Source organism: Heterodontus francisci, chromosome 11 (assembly GCF_036365525.1).
Source record: "Heterodontus francisci isolate sHetFra1 chromosome 11, sHetFra1.hap1, whole genome shotgun sequence".
NCBI lineage: Eukaryota > Metazoa > Chordata > Chondrichthyes > Heterodontiformes > Heterodontidae > Heterodontus > Heterodontus francisci.
Window position 1 is genome coordinate 68,288,380 of NC_090381.1, and position 25,253 is coordinate 68,313,632.

The following is a 25,253-nucleotide window of genomic DNA, read 5'->3' on the forward strand; positions in this document are numbered from 1 at the left end:
GCTATGACTGTAAGTACAATACGCTCACATCTTTTTCAATCAGATCCCTCTGCCCAACCTCATCTCCACCCATTAATAATGGCCCCATCCCAAGTTGCAGACCCTTACATGCGAGTTTCCTACAATTATGCTTGCTTAAACGCTCTCTTCAAATTATGACATTTTCAGGGCAGCAAGGAACAAAGTAATTTTCTTGCTGTTTTGCTGCAACTTTTGAGCAAGTTTTTTCTTAAAAAATTATCTGTACTGACACCTGTTTCTTTGAATTCATTTTTACGACACAAGTATAAGATGGCCGGCACAGACACGATTACTCTATGACTCTAAGTAACATTAAAAATTGAAAAGCTTCCCCAATTACAGGTTGATAAACATACTGTACCTAATGTGTATGATTAATGGTTAAATGAACAGAAACTTTGACCGAGTTGGGCACTTTCCTTGAGCCTGATAGTTTACAACAATTCCCACTGACATATGCCCATCTTACATTAGGATATATTCAAATGGGATTCACAGGAAATTTGAGCATAACTTGACTGGCAGAATGAGTGATTTTTTTCTTAATGGTCTAATTTCCAGCTTGTGCTCGCAGAAGAAATTCCCAGCCAGCATTTATTTGAATACTCTGCTGCTCTGTTTGCTTCAACGTGTGTCAAAGTTTTAGGAATTCTGTAACACACCAGATGCTAAAAAGAGATAGCAAGCTTTATCAAAGTGATGGTACACATCACTTTGTGTATTTTGCAAAGAAATCACATATGCTGATGCAAGTGGTTAGTAAATTCAGGCTCTTTTTAAAAAAACTTGAAACTCTCTTTGGAACTGAATTAGATGTGCAGATATTTTAAAAAGCAATTGTAACCTAATGGAGAGATGCACCCTTCACATGCAGTAGATTAAAGAACATAGATTGAAATGTTAAGTTTGTTTGTTTTGCATCAGTGGAGAGAAAGAAAAAAGGGTATTCACTACTACGGAGGCTGGTATTTTAGTCTTTACAGTACTCAGTTTATTTTACTAATTGCTTATCTTATGTGCATAAGCATTCACCCCAAGGGATTCCCATTTATCTGCATAATGTTACCCTTGGCTCACCAACTTATTTCCTGTAATATATCCTGCATTATAGCAAATCATTTTGTGGTTTAATCTGGAGGTCCAAGGTAACCTATTCTACAAATAGCTGGAATTACTTTGGGTGGAATATTATGTACTCCATCACTGCAGAGATTCCACTACATTACAGTATTTTCAGTGAATCACAGACTGATCTGCCTCTTCCTTATTGCAGTCTTCTTCAATCTGCATAAATGCCTGCTGTCATCTGCTTTCCCTTTCAACGTTATCAGTAATGCTTTTGAGAGATGGGGTAAAATTAAACCTTCCCCGGGATGGAAAGTTAGGCCATTCTCTTGGTCAAAAGATTAGATGAAAATATTCACAAAAAGGAGAGGAATACAGAAATCAAATTGCAGGAAGGGTAGAGAAGAGAAATCGAAAAGCCACCATTGGCATAACACACAAGTGAGGGAGAGCAGCAAGAGAAAATCAGAGGTAGATATGTGTATTAACCAATCATATGTAACTATCTCAGATTAGAATATGGTCAGGGCAACTTATGAACACTGTAGTCAAGTTGTAAATACAAGAGAAAATTTTGGGAAAAGCCTGAACACTCAAATCTTTTCAGGTGCAGAACTACAAATATTGCATTTTTATGCCAATTTGTTGAAATCACACACTGTACTTTGAAAATATTAAAGGTTCCTCAAGAACATCTATAGCTATGAAGGTGCACCATCAGCCAGGGAGTATCCATGGAATGTGTGGGTTAGGGGAGAAAAAACAAATTCAAAACATATTTTTTAAAAAGTCTTAAAAAGTACACACTATTATAGCTCATACAGTTAGTTATTGGCTCAATTTTCACCAGCAAAAATATGAAAGAGCATATTCTTGAACAGAATGCTTTTTTCAAGACAACAAATGTAATAGATAGCATCTATTGAAACACAGGCATACACAGAAAGGGAGTAAAGAGAAACCTGCACGAGGGTGTAGCAAGGAACAGAGTAGGCATGGAAGGAAAAATGTCAATTATTTTTGTGGTCACAACCAGTTCAATACCTTGTACAATCTGTGGCAATTCCTGACCCTAAAAGTGCATTCATATTCTAGCTAAGAATGTTAGATGTTTAAAATAAGAAAATCATACAGAGCAATTTTGGTCTATAAACAACTCCCTCATCTCGAATTTAACAAAAGCACTTAATTGATCACAGCATCATAGTAGCAAGTTATTTCCCTTAATGTGGTGAGCCACTATTTCAGCTCTCTTTTAACACTTGAACTCATTCCAGTTTGTCTGGAAGCATCTAAGTTGAGATTGATCAGTACTAGCTAAGTATTTCAAATTGCTGGGTGCCCAGGTACTTATGACTACACTGAAGAAAACAGCAGAAAATGGGTGTGGGGGTGGCAGCTGGGCATAAATAAAGGTGAAGTCATCTTTCCATTATGCTGCTACCAAGAGTTGCATTTTAGTACATGTTTTCTTACTATGAACTGGTATACATGATCACAATACTGGTAGACAAATTATTCTTTTTCCTTCAGCCCACTCCTATTTTTCAAACAGTTCTCCATTTACAATGATACAAACATGTTGGCCACCTATTAGGGTATTTTTATTCGAGTTGCAAATTGGCCTCCAAGTCTGCCACTTAATACTGGCATCAAGAGGTGCTCAAAGAGGATTTACAGAGTTGCTCAATTGGATGAACTGGACCTTCATTTCTCGTTATAAAAAGTGATTTAGTGTGAACAGTATCAGGCTCAGACTCCCTATTGAGCTTTAGATTTTAAATCCAGAGCAGAGCAGAACAAAGTGACTCAGTCAGTAGGAGTAACAAGTGACTTCAATTCAGTTAAGTCTGCTTTTCATGCCACAAGACTGCCACTAATTTGGCAGCCAAAGTTCTGAATAATAGCAGTTAAAACACTAGCACCATTGTTTGTTATGTGTGTTTTTTTAATGCCAAAAGATTAAATAACATTGACATCACTCACTTATTGAAAAGGATGATTTTATGATACAGTTGGATCTTGCTGTAAATCAAAGCAGCTATCTTCTATCAATTTTCAATTTATCAGCTTTGACTATTAACTCCTACGTTACAGATTTCTTTTGAATGAATGCTAAAAACTCCCACCCTTCCCTTGTGTACAGCTTTATAGACAACAGTTGTCTGGTACCTCAATGAAGTAGTCATTATTCTTGTTAGTACTGGTGAGTTATTTAACTGCCAAGACTCCATAGCCAAGCCCTTATCCAACACCCTCATGTAAACAGTGGTCAAGAGACCAGAAATCCTACCCAATATACACCCCTCCCCCCAACCCAGCTAGTGAGGTTTAATTCAATAGCAGAGATCAGTTAGGAGAACATTGAAGAATTCTGGCTTAGTGTCACATAAAGCCATCAGGTGGGTGGGAGGGATAAATGACAAGTTGACGCTGAATACTCTGACCAAGTATAGCAATTGCAGAAAACTACACAACTTCTAAATAACACAGCAATTAAAATAGATATCCTTGAATTTTTCAGTTTCCAAAGACATCACTATATTCCACTGTAAATATGAAATATCAGGATATTTTTCACATATGCTGACTAATAAAGCTGTTGTTACATTTTAAAGTTCATTATGGGTAGTTTGGTGTTAAAAATTACATTTGGAATGTTTCCCCATTTTAAAGCTTTTAATTATCAATGATCCACACAATCCATTTTACATTTGTTAATTCAAGCAGGAAACATGAACTTCAAAATCACACTAAGTGAACAAATCTTCAAAGCATTGAAGTTTTGTTAGAACCTTCCTTACCAAGTTACTTATCCCATCAGTTTAGAACTATTAATTCCATACAATCAATCAGGGACCAGAACGGCAGAAATAATATATAGATAAGGTACTGATCTTCCATTAAAAATTACAGCTTTATTTAAATAAAAGCACATTAAAGAGGAAAAAAGTCAATTTTTAAAATGTCAAATATTTTAATAAAAAAGTTTAAAACTCAAGTTTATGAAGCTTTGCACCTTTAAACTGTGTAGGTTTGTTAAAAATCGTACACTTTATACAAGAAAACACAAATGGTTATTAGTTGTTTTAGAAAAGCTCAATGTCAATCATTCTATATGTAATTTTATTGCATGCCAGACTAATTCCATCTGTACAAGCCTCAGCTGCACAGCGTTTGCATATACCCCTCCATCTCGCTGCCTTGATTTATGCAAATTGTCTACTTATTTGACTCCTAAGTATTACACAAAATCTGCAAAATGCTCCAAAAGAAAAAGACCATCGTAATACTAGGCAGATCACTATTTACCATCGATAAGCTAGAAATAATTATATCCTACTGGAGGTATACAGTAACTCTAGTGAAGCAATTCATTACTGGCTTAAGCTGTATACAAATCTACCCATAGCTAGAACTCATGTACAAGAATTCAATTTCTACCATTTGTTTTAACTCTGAGCATACCGACAAATTTTAGCATCTCAATTCTTTCAGCTCAGAAAAAGATTAGTTGCATTTCATATGTATGAATAACCCTTAATAAATTAATGCCCTGTTTATAGAACTGGTTCGGGTATATACACTGGAAACAAAAGGTTTTTTTTAAACTACTTGACTCAATTTTAATGTAATCTGCTCTTGTAAACTATGCAAATAGACAATAGCTCATACCGGGAGTTCAGTCTTCCTATAAATCTGACCGCAACCTTAGCTTGCTTAAGCGTTCTATAATTATTATTCACAATCGGAGACTTCTATTTCTCATGTTTACATTATAAAACTGAAACTTCCTTTTTTAAAACATTTCCCCCAAAAAGCACATAAAGCCCAAAACCTAACTGGATGCCAACTTTTGTCAATAACAGCGTTGTGTGTTGACCTGAGTACTGTGGATTTACATCAACTTGAACAACAAATTTTAAGGTACTTACTTGTGAAAACAGTACAGGTATGGCTGAATTCAGATAGCACAATGTTAGTCACTAATGAAGTAGACAATTTAAATCCTTAAAATATAGAGAAATACACTGCACAGTGGCGCAGTGGTTAGCACCGCAGCCTCACAGCTCCAGCGACCCGGGTTCAATTCTGGGTACTGCCTGTGTGGAGTTTGCAAGTTCTCCCTGTGTCTGCGTGGGTTTCCTCCGGGTGCTCCGGTTTCCTCCCACAGCCAAAAAAGACTTGCAGGTTGATAGGTAAATTGGCCATTATAAATTGCCCCTAGTATAGGTAGGTGGTAGGGGAATATAGGGACAGGTGAGGATGTGGTAGGAATATGGGATTAGTGTAGGATTAGTATAAATGGGTGGTTAATGGTCGGCACAGACCCGGTGGGCCGAAGGGCCTGTTTCAGTGTTGTATCTCTAAAATCTAAAATTAGATAAAGTATGGATCATACCATAAATGTTTGCATTATCAAAGTCAGGTTTAAATTTGTGAAATAAATTAAGAGTTAAATATACTGAAGAATGAATGCTGTCCACATGCTTGCTTCTATAGTTGAAGAAAAATGGACAAAATATGCAATTATGGAGCCAAAAGCTTCAATGTAATTCACAGCCTGTACTGTAAGTTCTTGTGTTTTGGAATGCTTTTGTACTACTGACTTTGGCTAGACAACGAAAAACCAAGGCCAAGTACAACTATAAATTTTATTTTGAGATCTAACTTTTCATATTCTTAAACATTATGTAGCTCTATTTAAAAAAATAAATTTATTCTTCAGTGGAATAAAATTCTTTAATAGAATTAATAGAATTAAATAACAATCTTTAATATAGCTGCTGTATTAACATTTCTTGAACGACTGTAGCTCTCCAGTTTTTAACTTGAAATTCAAGTTCATAACATACTTGTATGACAGAGGATGATGCCATTTGGGCATTTGACAAAGCTAACAACTTGCATCTATAACACAGAAAAACATCCCAGGGTGTTTTAGTAAGAGGAAAAACAGACACCAAGCTACAAAGGGAAAGTTAAGAGAACTAACCGAAAACTATGTGGAAGAAATGGGTTCGAAGGAAGTGAAGTACCGCGGTAGAATGATTTATGGAGGCGATTACAAAAATAAGGCCAAGATGGCTAAAACCCCTGGCAACAATGGTCAGAGTTGGGGACTTAGTGTGGGACAGGATACAAGTGAACAAGACAAAGTTTACTGAATTTGGAGTCAGGCAAGGAAGTAATCAACAGTGCTTCTAATGATTAATTCCGTTATTCTGCCAATTACCAGTGTGAAACTAATGAGTCTGTAGTTACCTTGATTTATTTTAATTGCCTTTCTTGAAAATAGGTGCTAAGCTGACTCATTTCCAAATTAGTGCCTCCTGGAATTATCAATTATCAAATAACTTTTAGCATGGTAAATTTTGTCTCTAATCTCATTTAGTTTCCTTGGGTATGTGGTGCCTGCTGCTGGGGACTTAATCATTTTCAACCCCTGAACAATGTCTAGGAAATTGTTAGAAGTGATATCAAAGTCATTCTGAGGAAGGGTCACCAACCTGAAATGTTAACTCTGTTTTTCTTTCCACAGATGCTGCCAGACTTGCTGAGTATTGCCAGCATTTTCTGTTTTTATTTCAAAGTCATTAACTTTAGCTGGAGAACCTTCTATGATGGATGGCATGCTACTGGTGCCTTCTCTAATAAACCTGTCAGAAAGTAGTAATCATTTAGAACGTTAACTTAATTTTAGCTCATCCCAATTCAAACTTTTTTGCATCCATAAGGCATCTCAATTACTTTGTGATAACCCTCTAGCTGTTACAATAATAGAAGAATTTCTTACTTCTGTGTTTGGCTACACAACTACACTCATTTCAATTTCACTAATTAGAGATAGTAAACAGAATAGGCCTTTACTAGTCTTCCAAACAGATGGTTGCTAGGGGTCAAGTACCCCTCATTAAAAACCTTCAATCTTTTGAAAAGCTCTCCTTTGATTGCGGTATAGAAACAATAGAGAGCAAGGCCTCCTTTTAAGCCTGCCATTAATAATGGTGAAACTTTCTCAAAAGCTTTAAAATACAGATTTAACATATATTTTTGATGCCATAGTCTAATTATAATGATTTTACAGCAAATCAGGGTATCCCTTTCTTAGAGGTTATATTCTATGATAAAATATAAATCAGATGATACGATGAATCGAATAAAACTAAACTGAGTAAAGACCTCAGTCAAACTCAAACTTTTAAAATCTCCTGACTCCCCAATGCCTGCCCACCATCTACAAGGCACAAGTCAGGAATGTGATGGAATACTCTCCACTTGCCTGGATGAGTGCAACTCCAAAAACACTCAAGAATCTTGACACCATCCAGGACAAAGCAGTCCATTTGACTGGCACCCCATTTACCACCTTCAATCTTCAATATTCACTCCCTTCACCACTGATGCACAGTGGCAGCAGTGTGTGCCATTTACAAGATGCACTGCAGCAACTCACCAAGGCTCCTTTGACAGCACCTTCCAAACCGGTGACTCCCTACCACTTAGAAGGACAAGGCAGCAGATGTATGGGAACACCACCACCTGCAAGTCCCCCTCCAAGCCACACACCATTCTGACTTGGAACTATATCGTCATTCCTTCACTTCACTGGGTCAAAATCCTGGAACTCCCTTCCTAACAGCGCTGTGGGTGTACCTACACTACATGGACTGCAGCGACTCATCACCTACTTCTCAAGGACAATTAGGGATGGACAATAAATGCTAGCCTAGCCAGCAATGCCCACATCACGTGAAAGAATAAAAAAATCTTGAATAAATCTTTTAAAAATCTTCAATTTTGATTTAACAGTTCGGGCTCAACGAAAACTGGACAAATAAATCACAGTCAGCTAGCCTGTGCTGTATACTGAAAGATAAAGAATTTGAGTAAGCCACTCATTACAAATTAAGTGAAGTACTTCTTGTCCACATTAAACCTACTTCCCAAGTCACTATTTGAGTCACACTTCTTGTCTTAACATAAAAGATTTTATAAAGGTTTTATAATGCAAAATTGCATCACAACATTTTATAATGGCAAAATCCTATCTACCTACTATGCTATAATTGTAGTTTTCTGGGCAATAGGCAACACTGCTGCAATCACAGCAAACCCCCAGTCTTCTACATCCTCTGATCTGAGAATAAAAAAGCCACTGTAAAACATTAATGTATGCCAGTTTCATTTCCAACTCTGTTGTACAGCCCATCAACGACACTTCAAACCTTGGCCTGGCTCCCACTGTCATTCAAAGCTCTATCGGCACCCAGCCCCTTTCATCCTCCTCAGGCACCCTAAAAAAAATTCTATATCTGTGGCCCTCCTCTTTGCTGTGCCCTGCAACGTCTGAATATCAACGTCAGTCGAGTTTTGGTTGCCTAGTTCCTGGATTGTTCCTAATTCCCCTTTTACCACTTTTTTCTTAATTCATTCTCAACACTGCCCTCCCCCCACCCCAAACCAGTTCCTTATAGTCTGCCCCAGGACTCAACCCCTCCTTTTGGCCTTTGGTTCTGATTATATGCCCATACTAAACCTCCTCTTTTTGTATCTTTTGTTTCAAATTTCTGACACCACTTGACTTGTCAACAACACCAACAACAACTTGCATTTAAAAAAGGACCTTTAATGTCATAAAATGTCCCAATGCAGGGACAGAGTCAAACAATGTTTTGGGGGTGGAAATAGGCAGTCTTGGTGATGGAGCAGACAAGTGGCCAGAAGCTCATCTCAGGGTCAAATATCACACCAAGGTTGCGAAATGTCTGGTTCAGCCTCAGACAGTTGCCAGGGAGAGGGATGGAGTCAGTGGCTAAGGTACGCAGTTTGTAGTGGGGACCAAAGACAATGGCTTTCCCAATATCTAGTTGGAGGATATTTCTGCACATCCAGTACTGGATGGTGAAAAAGCCATTTGACAATTCAGAGATAGTGGAGAGGTCAAGAGAGCTGGTGATGAGATAGAGCTAGATGTCGTCAGCGTACATGTGGAAACTAACACTGTGCTTTTAGGTGATGTCGTTGAGGAGTAGCATGTAGATGCGAAATGAGGGGAGCGGGGGGGGGGGGGGGGAGGGGTGCCAAGGATAGATCCTTAGGGGACTTCATTTCAGGAGGAGAAGCCATTTCAGGTGATACTCTGGCTACGATTAAATAGATTAGATTAGATTAGAGATACAGCACTGAAACAGGCCCTTCGGCCCACCGAGTCTGTGCCGAACATCAACCACCCATTTATACTAATCCTACACTAATCCCATATTCCTACCAAACATCCCCACCTGTTCCTATATTTCCCTACCACCTACCTATACTAGTGATAATTTATAATGGCCAATTTACCTATCAACCTGCAAGTCTTTTTAGCTTGTGGGAGGAAACCGGAGCACCCGGAGAAAACCCACGCAGACACAGGGAGAACTTGCAAACTCCACACAGGCAGTACCAGGAATCGAACCCGGGTCCCTGGAGCTGTGAGGCTGCGGTGCTAGCCACTGCGCCACTGTGCCGCCCATAATAGATAAGAATAGAACCAGGTGGGTGCAGTCTCACTCAGCTGGACGACAGTGGAGAGGCATTGGAAGTGTGTCCAACCATGTCAAAGGTTGCAGAAAGCTCAAGAACAAGAGATGGTTTACGTTGTCACAGTCACAAAGGATGTAATCTGTGACTCTGATTTGAGTCATTTCAATACTATGGCAGGAGCAGATACCTGATTGGAGGGATTCAAAAATAGAGCTCTGAGAAAGATGGGCATAGATTTGGGAGGTGACATGTTCAAGGACTTGAGAGGAAATGGAGGTTGAAGATGGGGTGATAGCTTGCGAGAAGAGGGCTCAGGGATTTTTTTTTTTTGAGGAGAGCAGAGCACTGACGACTGTAGATTTGATGGAGATGAGACAGGACCTGACAGCAAGGAACATTAACAATGTCAGTTAACATAGAAGCCAGGAAGGGAAGTTGGGTGGTCAACAGTTTAGTGAGAATAGGGATGAGGGAACAGCCTCTCACAGATAAGATGAGCTAGTCCCACTTCCCCGCCCTTTCCCTGTAGCCCTGCAAACTTTCTCTCTTCAGGTGCTTATCCAATTCCTTTTTGAAAGCCATGAATTGAATCTGCCTCTACCACACTCTCAGACAGTGCATTCCAGATCCGAACCACTCACTGCATAAAAACGTTTTTCATGTCGTCATTGGTTCTTCTGCCAATCACCTTAAAATTGGTGTCCTTTAGACCCTTCTGTCAATGGGAACAGTTTTTCTCTATCTACTCTGTTTAGACCCGTTATGATTTTGAACACCTCCATCAAATCTCCTCTCAGCCTTCTCTTCTCTAAGGAGAAGAAAGCCAGTGTCTCCAATCTATCCATGTAACTGAAGTCCCTTATCCCTGGAATCATTCTCGTAAATCTTTTCTGCACCCTCTGTAGAGCCTTCACATCTTTCCTAAAGTGCTGTGCCCCCAGAATTGGACACATTACATCAGTTGAGGCTGAACCAGAGTTTTATAAAGGCTCATCATATCTTCCTTGCTATTGTACTCTATGCCTCTATTTATGAATCCAGGATTCCATATGTCTCTGCTCTAAAGCTAGCCAAATCTCTGTGGGCAGCTGTCAGCAAGTTGAAGAGCATGTTTTGTTCCTTCGCTGCTGACCACAATATCTGAACCATCATCTCACCTACAATGAGTGCCACCCCAAATCAAATTCCTCCCAAACACCATATCTTCTCATTGCCTCCGGCAATGTCACAGGGAATCTTTTAATATTATCACATTATGAAACCAAATATATATTTCCAATTTTTAAAAATTACCTAAACCAAGTTTACCCAATAGTTCACTATGACACTAGAACAAAAGTTCTGAGTTTGAATCACATGAGAGTTGCAGGGAGAGTGCTGGATGGACCACATTTATGCAGTCCTGGCAGTCAGCTTAATATCAACATTATTACAGTTAAGTTGGAGTCTTGAGAGACCAGAAATTAAACCAAAACTGATTACCTTTCTCTACTGTTTACTTTGTTTGGTGTATACATTTCAATTCAAGGCCAGTTTTCTTCCCCTGCAGACTGCGCTTTGAGTCTGTACAGTCTGTAAATGTTGCTGTTCTACATATATGCACAAGGTGGGTGGGTAGAGATGTCATGACAATGATACATCCTAGATTTTGAATCACAGAAAATAAGATTGTGAATAAACCTTTTTGACCATTTGACGTCCTCAATTTCATCCTTAGTTCTCTTTTAGAAGAGCCTCTACTCAGGTAATTGAATACAAAAGTAGGGAGGTTATGCTTTAGTTATCCAGGGCGCTGATGAGACCACATCTGGAGTACTGTGTACAGTACTGGTCTCCTTATTCAAGGAAGGATGTAAATGCATTGGAAGCAGTTCAGAGATGGTGTATTAGACTAATACCTGGAATGGGCGGATTGTCTTATGAGGAAAGATTGGACAGGCTAGGCTTGTATCCACTGAAGTTTAGAAGAGTAAGAGGCGACTTGAGTGAAACATATAAAATCCTGAGGGATCTTGACAGGGTGGATGTGGAAAGGATGTTTCCCCTTGTGGGAGAATCTAGGACTAGGGGTCACTGTTTAAAAATAAGGGGTCGCCCATTTAAGACAGAGGTGAGGAGAATTTTTTTCTCTCAGAGGGTTGGGAGTCTTTGGAACTCTCTTCCTCAAAAGGCAGTGGAAGCACAATCTTTGAATATTTTTATGGCAGAGGTAGGGTAGATAGATTCTTGATAAACAAGGGGTGAAAGGTTATCAGAGGGAGACTGGAATGTGGAGTTGAGGTTACAATCAGATCAACCATGATCTTGTTGAATAGCAGAGGGAGAGTTGCCTACTCCTGCTCCTAATTCATATGTAATGCCTCCTTTAACTGGAGCATATATCTGTCTGAATCCGTCTGTATAAATAGCAGGATTGGAAAACCACATGAAATATCTCCATCATGATGCAAAGCAGCATCATAAAGCAAGAACTCAGGTGCACTGAACTAGCAATTTAGCAGGCTAATACAGGAAGTTCTACTTTCGACAGCAGCTCATAAAGCTCTCAGAAATCTGGGTAGATAACAGCCTTGGATTTCCAGAAATTGGTTCCTTTATATTCGCAAGCACATTGGGGGTATATGGGTGCATCTTGGGGGGGAAAGTATCTCTTCGGAGTGGTCCACCTTTCGTTGGTCCCCCAGCCAACTCTCATCTGTGGCTCCAAGTAGTTCTCTGTATGCAACAACGGCCACACCCTAGCACACCGTCTCAACAAGGTGGCAAAACCAGGTGTGGGTAGCCAATGTGTCTCCCCATCGGTGAGTTCGGGTTTCCTATCCCTGCACTACTCGGCTGAGCGGGCCGAAGAGTTCAAAATAAATTCAACAGCCATAAGGGTGACTAAGCAAAGTGTTGTAGATCGCTAAGAGTGTGGTCAGGCACTCAAGGTCATCCACTGCATCCAGAATCATCTCCAACTGTCTCGACTTTGTCTTGCCACTGGATTCAGATGTGCCTAGACAAGACAGTGAGGTCGATGCAGTGCAACTCTCCCTCACTATAATCTATTTCATGTGCAAGTCATGACATCACTCACCAATTCATTCATCATACAGCCTTCAAGTCCTGTGGCACTGGGGGAGTGACGAAGTAGCAGGTGGGGATACACTGGAAGCTGTAGCTGCAACTTTGAAAAAAAACAGCGGCTCAAGCCACATGGTCGTCTTTGACAAAGTGCGAGAAATCTCCCTACTGTGTATTGCTAGGAAAATACTTGCAACACTCCTGCTAAACCGCTTAACACTGCATCTCGAACAGGACCTTCTAACAGAGAGTCAATGCGGCGTCAGAAAATGTTGTGGTACAGTTGACATGGTGTTTGCTGCATGTCAGCTCCAGGAGAAATGCCAAGAGCAGAACTACAACTTGTCCTCAACATTTGTTGATCTGACAGTTGTTAAGGGCCTACAGAAGTTAATGCAAAATTTGGCGTCCAGGAAAATGCATTAGGGTACAGCATTTCCACGACGGCATGCTTGCTTGTGTCCTGGATGGTGGAGTGTCTTCTGACCCCTTCCTAATCACAAATGGAGTGAAGCAGGACTGTGCGTTGGCTCCTAGCCTGTTCAGCGTGATGCTCTCTACCATGCTTTCTTAAGCATTCTGTGTTAGAGAAAGTGGCATTCACATTAGATATCGCAAAGATGGCAAAGTCTTAAATTTAAGAAGACTACAAGCCAAAACTGAAGTGCATCAAAATGTGGTTTGTGACCTTCGTTTCATTGATGTCTGTGCCCTAAATGCCAGTTCAGAACAAGAAATGGAAGATAGCATGGTTCGCTTCTCATCTGCAGGTGATAACTTTGGTCTCACCATTACCACCAAAAGGACTGAAGTCATGTACCAACCTGCCCCACGAAAGCAGTATGTGAAGCCAACTATTACTGTCAATGGTCAAAGGCTTGAAGCAGTTGACAAATTTACCAACCTTGGTAGCACCCTCTCCAGAGCAGTTCACATTGACGAAGAAGTCAATGCCAGAATAGCTAAGGCCAGCGTTGCCTTGGCAAGCTATGAAACACAGTCTGGGAGCATAAAGAAATTAGTCTCTCAACAAAAGTGAAGATATACACAGTGGTTGTCCTTCCCACTCTCTTGTATGTTTGTGAGACATGGACAGTTTACTCCAGGCACGCTAACAAGCTACACCACTTTCACATGACCTGCTTGCAGAAACTACTCAAGACCAGATGGCAAGTCAAGGTTCCTAATACTGAAATTCTCTCCCAGACTGACATGTCCAGCATCCACACTCTGCTGAAGAGAGCTCAGATAAGATGGGCAGGACATTTTGCCAGAATGCCTGTTGAGCGTTTGCCAAAAAATCATTACCACAGCAAGTTAACTGAAGGGAAATGTTGTTTCAAGGACACCCTGAAGGTCTCAATGAAAAATTTCAACATCGCCCAAGACATGCGAGAACCTCGCACAGAATCACTCAAAATAGACATGAGTCATTTACAGCATAAAAGGAGACCATTCGGCCCATTGTATCCATGCCAGCTCCCCACGGAGCAATCCATTCTGTCCCACTCCCCCACTCGATATCTGTAGCCCTGCAAGTTTATTTCCTTCAGTTCGCCATCCGATTTCCTTCTGAAATCACTGATCATCTCCACTTCCACCACCCTCGTGGGCAATATGTTTCAGGTCACTACTACTTGCTGCATTAAAAATTTCTTCCTCATATTTCCCCCGCATCTTTTGCCCAAAACATTTAATCCGTGTCCCCTAGTCCTTGTACCATTAGCTAATGGGAACAGTTTTTCCTTTTCTAACTTATCTAAGCCTGTCACCTCCTATGAACGGAACTGGCCAATAGGAAACGTGAGCTTTGCAAATCCAGAGCAGCAAGCACCTCTTCCACACCAACATTACGTGTGTACCCAACATGCAACAGATCCTTTCGTATTCAAGCTGGACTGATTAGTCATCTTCAAATACATTGCACCTGAAACTTAACTCAATGAATTCTAGTTGATGTCAAGGTCATCTTTGACTATGAAGGACGAGCACACACCATTGACAGGAAAATCATGTCTGCCATTCACAGTAGTCTCTCAATGTACAAGTGCCTGAGCATTGGCAAAGGCATCATGTGCCCTTTTGGCCGTGGGTTTCAGTTTTTCTAGCTTTGTTAACAACTCAAGATTCAACAAAGGTAATTCCCTTATTAGCAAAAGCCACAATTCATTTTTCAGCAATTACCTTTCTAAATACCCCTTTGAAAGGGGTACAGAGGGACATAGATAGGCTGCAGAGCTGGGCTGAGAGATGGCAAATGGAGTTTAATGCGGAAAAGTGGGAGGTGATTCACTTTGGAAGGAGTAACAGGAATGCAGAGTACTGGGCTAATGGGAAGATTCTTGGTAGTGTAGATGAACAGAGAGATTTTGGTGTCCAGGTACATAAATCCCTGAAAGGTGCTACCCAGGTTAATAGGGCTGTTAAGAAGGCATATGGTGTGTTAGCTTTTATTAGTAGGGGGATCGAGTTTCGGAGCCACGAGGTCATGCTGCAGCTGTACAAAACTCTGGTGAGACCGCACCTGGAGTATTGCGTGCAGTTCTGGTCACCGCATTATAGGAAGGATGTGGAAGCTTTGGAAAGGGTGCAGAGGAGATTTACTAGGATGTTGCCTGGTATGGAGGGAAGGTCTTATGAGGAAAGGCTGAGGGACTTGAGGTTGTTTTCGTTGGAGAGAAGGAGGAGGAGAGGTGACTTAATAGAGACATATAAGGTAATCAGAGGGTTAGATAGGGTGGATAGTGAGAGTCTTTTTCCTCGGATGGTGATGGCAAACACGAGGGGACATAGCTTTAAGTTGAGGGGTGATAGACATAGGACAGATGTTAGAGGTAGTTTCTTTACTCAGAGAGTAGTAGGGGCGTGGAACGCCCTGCCTGCAACAGTGGTAGACTCGCCAACTTTAAGGGCATTTAAGTGGTCATTGGATAGACATATGGATGAAAATGGAATAGTGTAGGTCAGATGGTTTCACAGGTCGGCGCAACATCGAGGGCCGAAGGGCCTGTACTGCGCTGTAATGTTCTAAAAAAAAAAAAAATGACTTTGCTAGCAGCTTAGGATGGCCACCTAATTTGCAACACTGTATCCTACCTTGCAAAGTCTGTGCGGAGGGAGGCGAAATGTCTGCTCATTCCCCAGCAAGAACCAAGATCAAGGAAGTTTAAGGGAACTGTTTGTTCTTTTTCTTTTAGGAGAAGAAATACTGATAATTACTATGCTTGAAGGACTGAGTGACTGTCATGTGACAAGCCCCTCCCCATCTGTGGTTTTAAGCTGTTGTGTTCCTTGCAGCAGAGGAGAAGCTTCTGGATTCTGACACGAACAGACCCAAGTAGGGATCCTCTCTCCATTTCAGCTTAGAAGCTTCGAACTCTGCCTGTTGACTGACCATCTTTGTATACTCTGGCTACAATCAGAAACCCCGTAGGAGAAAATCATCCGCATCGCTGTCTCCAGGAGACCCACCAAACTAGTCATCTACTTCTTTGAACTAAAAGCCTCAGGAGCACAAAATTCAGATAGAAGCCAGCCGAATCACCAAACGCCACAGATTGTATACCCCTTTATTCTATGGAATCTAACTCGACCAATCTACCTTTCCCCCACTCTGTAACTTATTTGTGTGTGTGTGAGTGAAAGTTGGTGTGTTGTTTATCACTTTTATTAGTTCGGTTTAGGTACATAAAGTTAAACTCTTCGTTAACTCAAGAAAACCTGTCCAATCGGTTCTTGTTATGATTATAGCAAATAAGTAATCAAACATCTACTAAATTGGCCAGTACCTCCACTTTAAGAAAGATTTAAACCTGTTGTGGTCAAACAGGGAGGAGGGAAAAAGGGAAGCCCTTCAACCGCTCCTCACCTGACTGCAAAACCACTGTTAAGTGCAGACTCTAAACCACCCACAACACTGGAGGTACTGGGCAAAAATGATACATGGGATAAATCAGTACCTACCTGGGTACTGATAAATAAACACAGTTAATATCAAGAATTTGCCCACCCCCAAGAGGAATGAATAGTTCTGTTTAGCAGCCATCACCCAGTTGGGGATTGCCACAAACCCAGTTTAGCTGCTGCATTAAATTACTGTAGACACCTGTGTGTTAAGAAACATAATACCAATTATTAATAACTCACTTATGAGGTAACCAGATACTTCTTCCAAGCCCTCGCCCTTGCAATTGTGACCTTCACATGAAAAGCAAGTCTCACTTTTCTTTCTAATACCTAACACAACCATTCTTTTCAGTTCTTTGAGCTAGTTTAACCGCAATCCACAAAACACATCCCCAAAAAAGGGTAATTTAAGACCATTGTACACAATGACACCCTTGAGATGGAACCACTGGATCTCCATGATGATAAAAAAAAATTCCACATTTTTAAAGATTTTTTTCAAAGTTTGTGCATCTTTATTTTGGCTTTTATCTTAATCCAATCATAACCGTTTACCTTGTTATCTGAAAATATAAATTAAAAGTGAAGGCTATTAAGTCTTTTATCTTCCTGCAATTTGGCTGCTTAGTTGCTGGTTGACATCACTGCTGCTGTATGCCATGAGACCTCCTTGACTTGGCACCAGATTTAAATGCCATCAGTAAAGGGGAAAACGTGCCACAGAGTCTTAGAGTTATGCAGCACAGAAACAGGCCCTTTGGCCCATCGTATCTGTGCCAGCCATCAAGCACCTAACTATTCTAATCCCATTTTCGAGAACTTGGCCCGTAGCCTTGTATGCTATGGCGTTTCAAGTGCTCATCTAAATACTTCTTAAATGTCGTGAGGGTTCCTGCCTCTATCACCCCTTCAGGCATTCACCTCTTCCAGATTCCAACCACTCTGTGGGTGAAAATATTTTCCTCAAATCCCCTCTAAACCTCCTGCCCCTTACCTTAAATCTATGCCCTCTGGTTATTGACCCCTCTGCTAAGGGAAAAAGTTTCTTCCTATCTAACCTATCAATGCCCCTCATAATTTTGTATACCTTAATCAGGTCCCCCATCAGCCTTCTCTGCTCCATGGAAAACAACCCTAGCCTTTCCAGTCTCTCCATTGTTGAAATGCTCCAGCCCAGGCAACATCCTGGTGAAACTCCTCTGCACCCTCTCCAGTGCAATCACATCCTTCCTATAGTGTAGTGCCCAGAACTGTACACAGTACTCCAGCTCTGGCTTAATTGGCATTTTGTACAGCTCCAACATAACCTCCCTGCTCTTATATTCTATGCCTCGGCTAATAAAGGCAAGTATCCCATATGCCTTCCTAACCACCTTATCTACCCGTGCTGCTGCCTTCAGTGATCTATGGACAAGTACACCAAGGTCCCTCTGACCCTCTGTACTTCCTAGGGTCCTACCATCAACTGTATATTCCCTTGCCTCGTTAGTCCTCCCAAAATGTATCACCTCACACTTCACAGGATTAAATTCCATTTGCCACTGCTCCACCCATCTTACCAACCCATCTATATTGTCCTGTAATCTAAGGCTTTCCTCCTATTTACGACACCACCAATTTTCATGTCATCGCTAGAATTTTGCTACCAGCTTTCTTAGAGGTCAGCGGCAAGCACTATTGCTTCGCTGCTGATCACAAAACCGAGCCATAAATTGGATCAGCTGGCAGTCTAGGAACTATAACATCCATGCTTTTAAAGGAAAGCTCGATAAGCATATGAGGGGGAAGGGAATAGAGGGCTGTGCTGATAGGGTTAGATGAGAGGGAAAGATACAAGGGGGACCGAATGGAGGATGACGATCATGCAAAGAAGTTCCCAGATAGGAATGGAGCAGCTGATGTGAGACTGGAATACATTCGGAATAAGGGTAGAGAATGTGAGGAGAGAGTACTCAGTGAGGTTACAATCCAGAAACACTCAGGAGCAGGGGCAATTATAGCTTTTGAGGACTCAGGAGTATTTTTGGCAGCATGCAAGAGAATTGGAGAAATGAACATTTAAGAAAACAAGCAGTGAAATTCAGCATAGAAGAGCACTAGGCGCTTGGGCTGAAGGCAATGGGTCTGGGCAGCAGTGAGGTCTTTTGAGCACAGGTGAAAGAACATGCAACAAAAATCAAGGCCGCTCATTTGTGATTTTCCTGGAATTTGGACAACAGGAAATTTGATCCCAAGACTTTTTTAAAACCGAGAATCCATGCAGTAGAAATAGAATGCGACCTATTCAGTTCCTATAGATCAGTGCTGTTGATAAGTTAGGTTACTAAGCACACACAATACATCGACTGTTCGAAAACACATCTTCTAACTCTCAGAGTGGTATGGGCAGGGGAGGTCTGGTGTCAGTAACACGGGGTCGAGAGAAGACTCCAGGAACTGGCAGAAAGCAAAACAGACAGACCTGCATTTATATAGCCCCTTTCACAACTTCAGGACTTCCCAAAGTGCTTTACAGCCAGTGAAATACTTTTGAAGCGTAGTCACCGTTGTAATGTAGGAAACGTGCCAGCCAATTTCTGCACAGCAAGCATCAACAACAGCAATGTTACAATGATCAGATAATCTGTTTTTTGTGATATTGATTGAGGGATACATATTGCCCAGGACTCCAGAGATAAAATCTTTTGCTCTTCTTCGAAGTAGGATCTTTTACATCCACCTGAGTGGACAAACAGGCCCTTGATTTTCACTTATCATCCGAAGACGGCACCTCCGACAGCGCAGCACTCTCTCAGTACTGTACTGGAATGTCAGCCTTATTTTTGTGCTCAAATCCTGGAGTGAGACTTGAACCCACAACCTTCTTACTCAAGAGATGAAAGTGCTACCAACTGAGCCACAGCTGGCACATCCAAGTGAGGGAAGGGTGGGGAGGCTGTGGCTTGGAAGCACTGATGGACAATCGTGTCATCTGCAAGCACTGAGATTCGACAGGAATTTCAGTTACACAGATTATGCAGCACAGAAACAAGCCAATCGCCCCAACCAGTCCATTCCAGCATTTATACTTCAATGTGGCCTCTTCCCATCCTTCCTTGTATAACCCTATCAGTATAACCCTCTAATCCCTTCTCGCTCATATGTTTATCCAGTTTCCCCTTAAATGCACCTATACAATTCATCTCAACTACTCCCTGTAGTAGTGAGTTTGACATTCTTGCCACTAACTGGGTAAAGAAGTTTCTTCTGAATTCCCCATTTGATTTCTTGGTGGCTATCGTAGATTGATGGCCTCCAGTTTTGCTCTCTCTGTATCTGCTCTACCAAAAACCTTTCAAAATTTTATGGGTGTTACGATCGAGGCGGGAGGAGTGCACTGTCTTTCTCCAGTTCCACTTCTCCACAGGTCACAACATATATTTAAATGTTTACCCAGTTACCAATACGGCCAATCATTAATCTATTTTTTTATTTCAGAATAAAATAGACCAACCAGGTTTCTTTGATAAACAACAAAATTATCATTTTATATGTCAGAAAAACAATATATGCCAAATGCGAAATATTAATTTCATTAGTTGGAAACTTATCTTAGACTTTTGATGGAAAAAACCCTACAAGTAACTTAAAAAGTTAGCAGCCAAGATGCCCACTGCCATTACATCTGAAATACCAGGAGATTGCACTGGAGACAAAAAGTCTAACAAGAAGCCCAGCCAGGACAATGGCTTGCTCTAAGTGATTGAATTACCTAGAATGGCTTAATTAGCACAGCCATCCCCCACCCATTGACTTTGAAAGAGACAACCCCCTCCAAATGTGAATGGACACCCTGGGGTATGTATTGAGAAGAACCATGTGATCGCCTGTTCATCTCGAAGAAACAAGTTTTGTTACACAAACAGTAACTGGGTGTACAGCAGCAAAGTGGTACAGTGGCACAGTGGTTAGCACCGCAGCCTCACAGTTCCAGCGACCCGGGTTCAATTCTGGGTACTGCCTGTGTGGAGTTTGCAAGTTCTCCCTGTGACCATGTGGGTTTCCGCCGGGTGCTCCGGTTTCCTCCCACAGCCAAAGACCTGCAGGTTGATAGGTAAATTGGCCACTATAAATTGCCCCTAGTATCGGTTGGTGGTAGGAGAATTGAGGGAAGGTGGGGATGTGGTAGGAATATGGGATTAATGTAGGATTAGTATAAATGGGTGGTTGATGGTCGGCACAGACTCGGTGGGCCGAAGGGCCTGTTTCAGTGCTGTATCTCTAAATAAATAAATAAGACTGCTGCTCCCCTGTCTTTCTCAGAAAACAGCAAGTGAAAATCGTCTGCGACTGGGGGACCCTCTAATCCTACAGAACGCTACAGACAGCAACCAGGGGAAGAGAATCAACTACCAAGTCTGCCTTCAGGTAAACTCTGAGCAAAGCAAACCAGCCGAAGTGCACTTTGACCAACCAAGAACTTCAAGAATATAGCTTCAGCTGAAGACTACCGGATTACAGACTGTATTTAAGTTTCATTTACTCTGGACTTTAATCCAACCACCAAATCTATATTCCCTCCTGTAATCTGTTTATGTGCGTGTGATTCAGTGTGCGTGAATGTGTAGCATATTTGTAGCATTTCTAAATTGTTAGAGTGTTAGGTATAATAAACTTACCACTTTCTTGTTTAAACTCAAGAAAACCCGTCTGCTTGGTTCTTTCACAATCACAGTAAAGGAAAAAGGTAAAACACTCACACAGGTGGCAAGTACAACCACTGTTTAAAAAGGAATAAACCCAATTGTGGTCAAATAAGAGGAAGGGGCAAGAGGAGAGCCTGAGACCCCTTCCTCAACTGGCTGTAACATATAAAACAAGACTTATCCAGTAAAGATGCAAAGCATTAACACAAAGTTTGAAATATGAATGTAAATATATATATTACCTTCTAGACCCAATACACACACAAACATACACTGGTTAAAGTAAAAATGAAGCTTTCTCTGCAGAGATTCACCTTACAAAAAGGCAAAAAAAATTACTTTAGCCAAAAGCTTCTTAATTCTTGAAGGAATAAAGAGAAGATATGGAAGGATATCAGTTGTCCCTTTCGTCTGGCGTCCAGGTACACGGAGACGGGTCACTGGGATCTGTTCAAAAGCAGTTTGTTCTGGAGATGTTGCCAATCAGTCTGGTAGGCTTTCCAGGAGAAATGCGGCAACAGGGGCTTCTGGTGTTTTTTTTTATTCATTCATGGGATGTGGGCGTCACTGGCTCTGCCAGCATTTATTGCCCATCCCTAATTGCCCTTGAGAAGGTGGTGGTGAGCTGCCTTCTTGAACCGCTGCAGTCCATTTGGGGTAGGTGTACCCACAGTGCTGTTGAGAAGAGAGTTCCAGGATTTTGACCCAGCGACAATGAAGGAACGGCGATATAGTTCCGAGTCAGGATGGTGTGTGACTTGGAGGGGAACTTGCAGGTGGTGATGTTCCCATGTATTTGCTGCCCTTGTCCTTCTTGATGGTAGAGGTCGCGGGTTTGGAAGGTGCTGTCTAAGGAGCCTTGGTGCATTGCTGCAGTGCATCTTGTAGATGGTACACACTGCTGCTACTGTGCATTGGTGGTGGAGGGAGTGAACGTTTGTAGATGGTGTGCCAATCAAGCGTTCTGCTTTGTCCTGGATGGTGTCGAGCTTCTTGAGTGTTGTTGGAGCTGCACCCATCCAGGCAAGTGGAGAGTATTCCATCACACTCCTGACTTGTGCCTTGTAGATGGTGGACAGGCTTTGGGGAGTCAGGAGGTGAGTTACTCGCCTCAGGATTCCTAGCCTCTGACCTGCTCTTGTAACCACGGTATTTATATGGCTACTCTAGTTCAGTTTCTGGTCAATGGTAACCACCAGGATGTTGATAGTGGGGGATTCAGTGATGGTAATGCCGTTGAATGTCAAGGGGAGATGGTTAGATTCTCTCTTGTTGGAGATGGTCATTGCCTGGCACTTATGTGGCGCGAATGTTACTTGCCACTTATCAGCCCAAGCCTGGATATTGTCCAGGTCTTGTTGCATTTCTACACAGACTGCTTCAGTATCTGAGGAGCCACGAATGGTGCTGAACATTGCACAATCATCAGCGAACATCCCCACTTCTGACCTTATGATTGAAGGAAGGTCATTGATGAAGCAGCTGAAGATGGTTGGGCCTAGGACACTACCCTGAGGAACTCCTGCAGTGATGTCCTGGAGCTCAGATGATTGACCTCCAACAGCCACAACCATCTTCCTTTGTGCTAGGTATGACTCCAGCTAGCGGAGGGTTTTTCCCCTGATTCCCATTGACCTCAGTTTTGTGAGGGCTCCTTGACGCCATACTCGGTCAAATGCTGCCTTGATGTCAAGGGCAGTCACTCTCACCTCTTGTGTTCAGCTCTTTTGTCCATGTTTGAACCAAGGCTGTAATGAGGTCAGGAGCTGAGTGGCCCTGGCGGAACCCAAACTGAGTGTCACTGAGCAGGTTATTGCTAAGCAAGTGCCGCTTGAGGCACTGTTGATGACACCTTCCATCACTTTACTGATGATTGTCACATTGGATACGCAGGCTTTCTCAGAGACAGGAGGAAAGAGGTGCGCTGGGTGCTTCTCTCTTCCCAGACTGACCTCCAACTGCCTTCAAAACAGTCCACACCCCAAATGAACTAAAACAATATTCCAAAAGCGAAAACAACTCTTGACCATCATAAATCTTGACACGTCTCTTCTCTGTAATCAACTCTCCCAAGTCACCAAGGCTTCTGTTGTTTATTTAGCTTAAGGCATGTGACATCCAGTAAAGGTTTTTTTTTAAACAAAACTTCAAGTGTCTTCCCAGTGACCCTTGTAAAAAAAAAACACATCCATGGAATCATTTCAGTTTTCCAAACGAACCAATGTCCATAATGTTTAACACAAGTCCTCAAAACATTTTAAGAATGGAGCACCGTCATGACATGGGCCTCGATCAGGTCACCCTTCATCCCTCCCTCTTCAAGAGAAGAGAGACCTAGCCCGTTCATCCTTTCCTGATAAATATAACCTCGCCGTTCTGGTATCACCCTGTAAATAAAAAGATTGTTTTCCCCCTCAACATTCCCATTGACAGGATTACCCATGGCACGTGGTACCTTTTCCATTTTAACAAAACATGGAATTAATGTGTTATGATGACAAAACAGAAGATTTCTTTTGAACTGCCATTTGTAAGCATGGTGTTTTCCCATTTTCTTTTGCTCCAGGTATTTGCTGATGTATCAAATACTTCTAACTGGTTGAAAGAACAGCAAAGGAAAAGAAAAGCACATAATCACAGCTCAAAATATACAAACATATTGGCACGGATTTTGCCATAGAAGTAACGGTGAGGCCATCAGCACTCACTGTGATTAAGGAGTAAATCAGACAGCAAATAGGTCACTAATTACTGCAACTTGCCATGCAAAAGCCCACTAAAAGTCTGTAAGCACCTGTAAGCATATTGGAGGGCAAGTGCCTTTTATTCGCCACTGACCACAAAATCTGGGCCCTTGTTACAATAGTTGAGAAGCAAACAGGATTATACTATCACACAACTACTCACCATTCCACAAATCAGATTATATCAAATTAAAGCATACATAAATTCTATAAAAGGTGCCTAGCAAGTAGGAAATGTTGGAAATCCTTGGGCATTTTTGACATTAGTCTGGGTTACTTAATCATACAAAACAGGTACTGGTGGACTAGCTCTGTTTTTCACTGATAAATCGAACTCACTTATCCTGGCAGCAGAACCTTGGATCTTGAAAGTGAATCTATGATTCTGGCATTGGGATCTGTTTTGAACAGTGTAAACAGAGAACTGATGCACAGACGCTAGAATTCAACCTAACTAAGTAAGCACCCATGTTGAAGTACAATTTATAGCAGGCTTATCCAACATACGACCCGCCGATGTCAACTGTTCCTGGGGCTGTTCTTCATCGTCACCGTGACTGGAGATGAGAAATTTCCCATTGTCAAACACTGCCTTTTAAACTATTACGCTGTCAGTTTCACAGCCAAAAGCTGCTGACATCAGGAACAGATGTTTTCCAACAGACTCGGGGTTTTCCGGCGGATTTTTAAAAAAAAAGTCAGAAAACCCCAGGTCTGTTGGGAAATAGCTGTACCCAATGTCGGCAGCTGTCAACTTTGAAACAGCGAGTGGGAGAGATGGGGATAAGACACAGGGAGAGAGGGGGTAGATTCAGAGGTGGGGGGGGGAGAGAGACAGAGGGAGAAGGGGGAACCGAGAGAGGGAGAAGGGGGAACCGAGAGAGGGAGAAGGGGGAAGAGACAGGAGGAGAAGGGGGGAACCGAGAGAGGGAGAGGGGGGAACCGAGAGAGGGAGAAGTGGGAACTGAGACAGAGAAAGAGGTGGAACAGAGAGAGAGGGAGAGGGGGGGAACAGAGAGCGGGGAAATGAGAGGGGGAGAGGGGGGAAACGAGAAAGGGAGAAGAGGGAACTGAGACAGAGAAAGAGGGGGGAAGAGGAAAAGGGAGAGGGGGGAAGAGGAAAAGGGAGAGGGGGGAAGAGGAAAAGGGAGAGGGGGGAAGAGGAAAAGGGAGAGGGGGGAAGAGGAAAAGGGAGAGGGGGGAAGAGGAAAAGGGAGAGGGGGGAAGAGGAAAAGGG

At 41.9% G+C, this 25,253-nt stretch overlaps 1 protein-coding gene across 8 annotated transcripts in view; it reads right to left on the reverse strand.

Annotated features, from left to right (window-relative positions):
- tbl1xr1a (TBL1X/Y related 1a) overlaps positions 1-25,253 on the reverse strand; it is a 217,871-nt gene that overhangs the window by 69,358 nt on the left and 123,260 nt on the right. For 2 of the 8 annotated variants that reach the window (XM_068042243.1, XM_068042242.1), the window contains 2 exons: positions 11,098-11,256; positions 6,597-6,746 (listed from right to left, as the gene is read on the reverse strand). The exons of 5 other annotated variants lie outside the window; for them this stretch is intronic. The gene's annotated coding sequence lies outside the window, so the exon portion shown is untranslated. The remainder of the gene's footprint in view (positions 1-6,596; positions 6,747-11,097; positions 11,257-25,253) is intronic. One more of the 8 variants, XM_068042245.1, reaches the window with a different exon arrangement.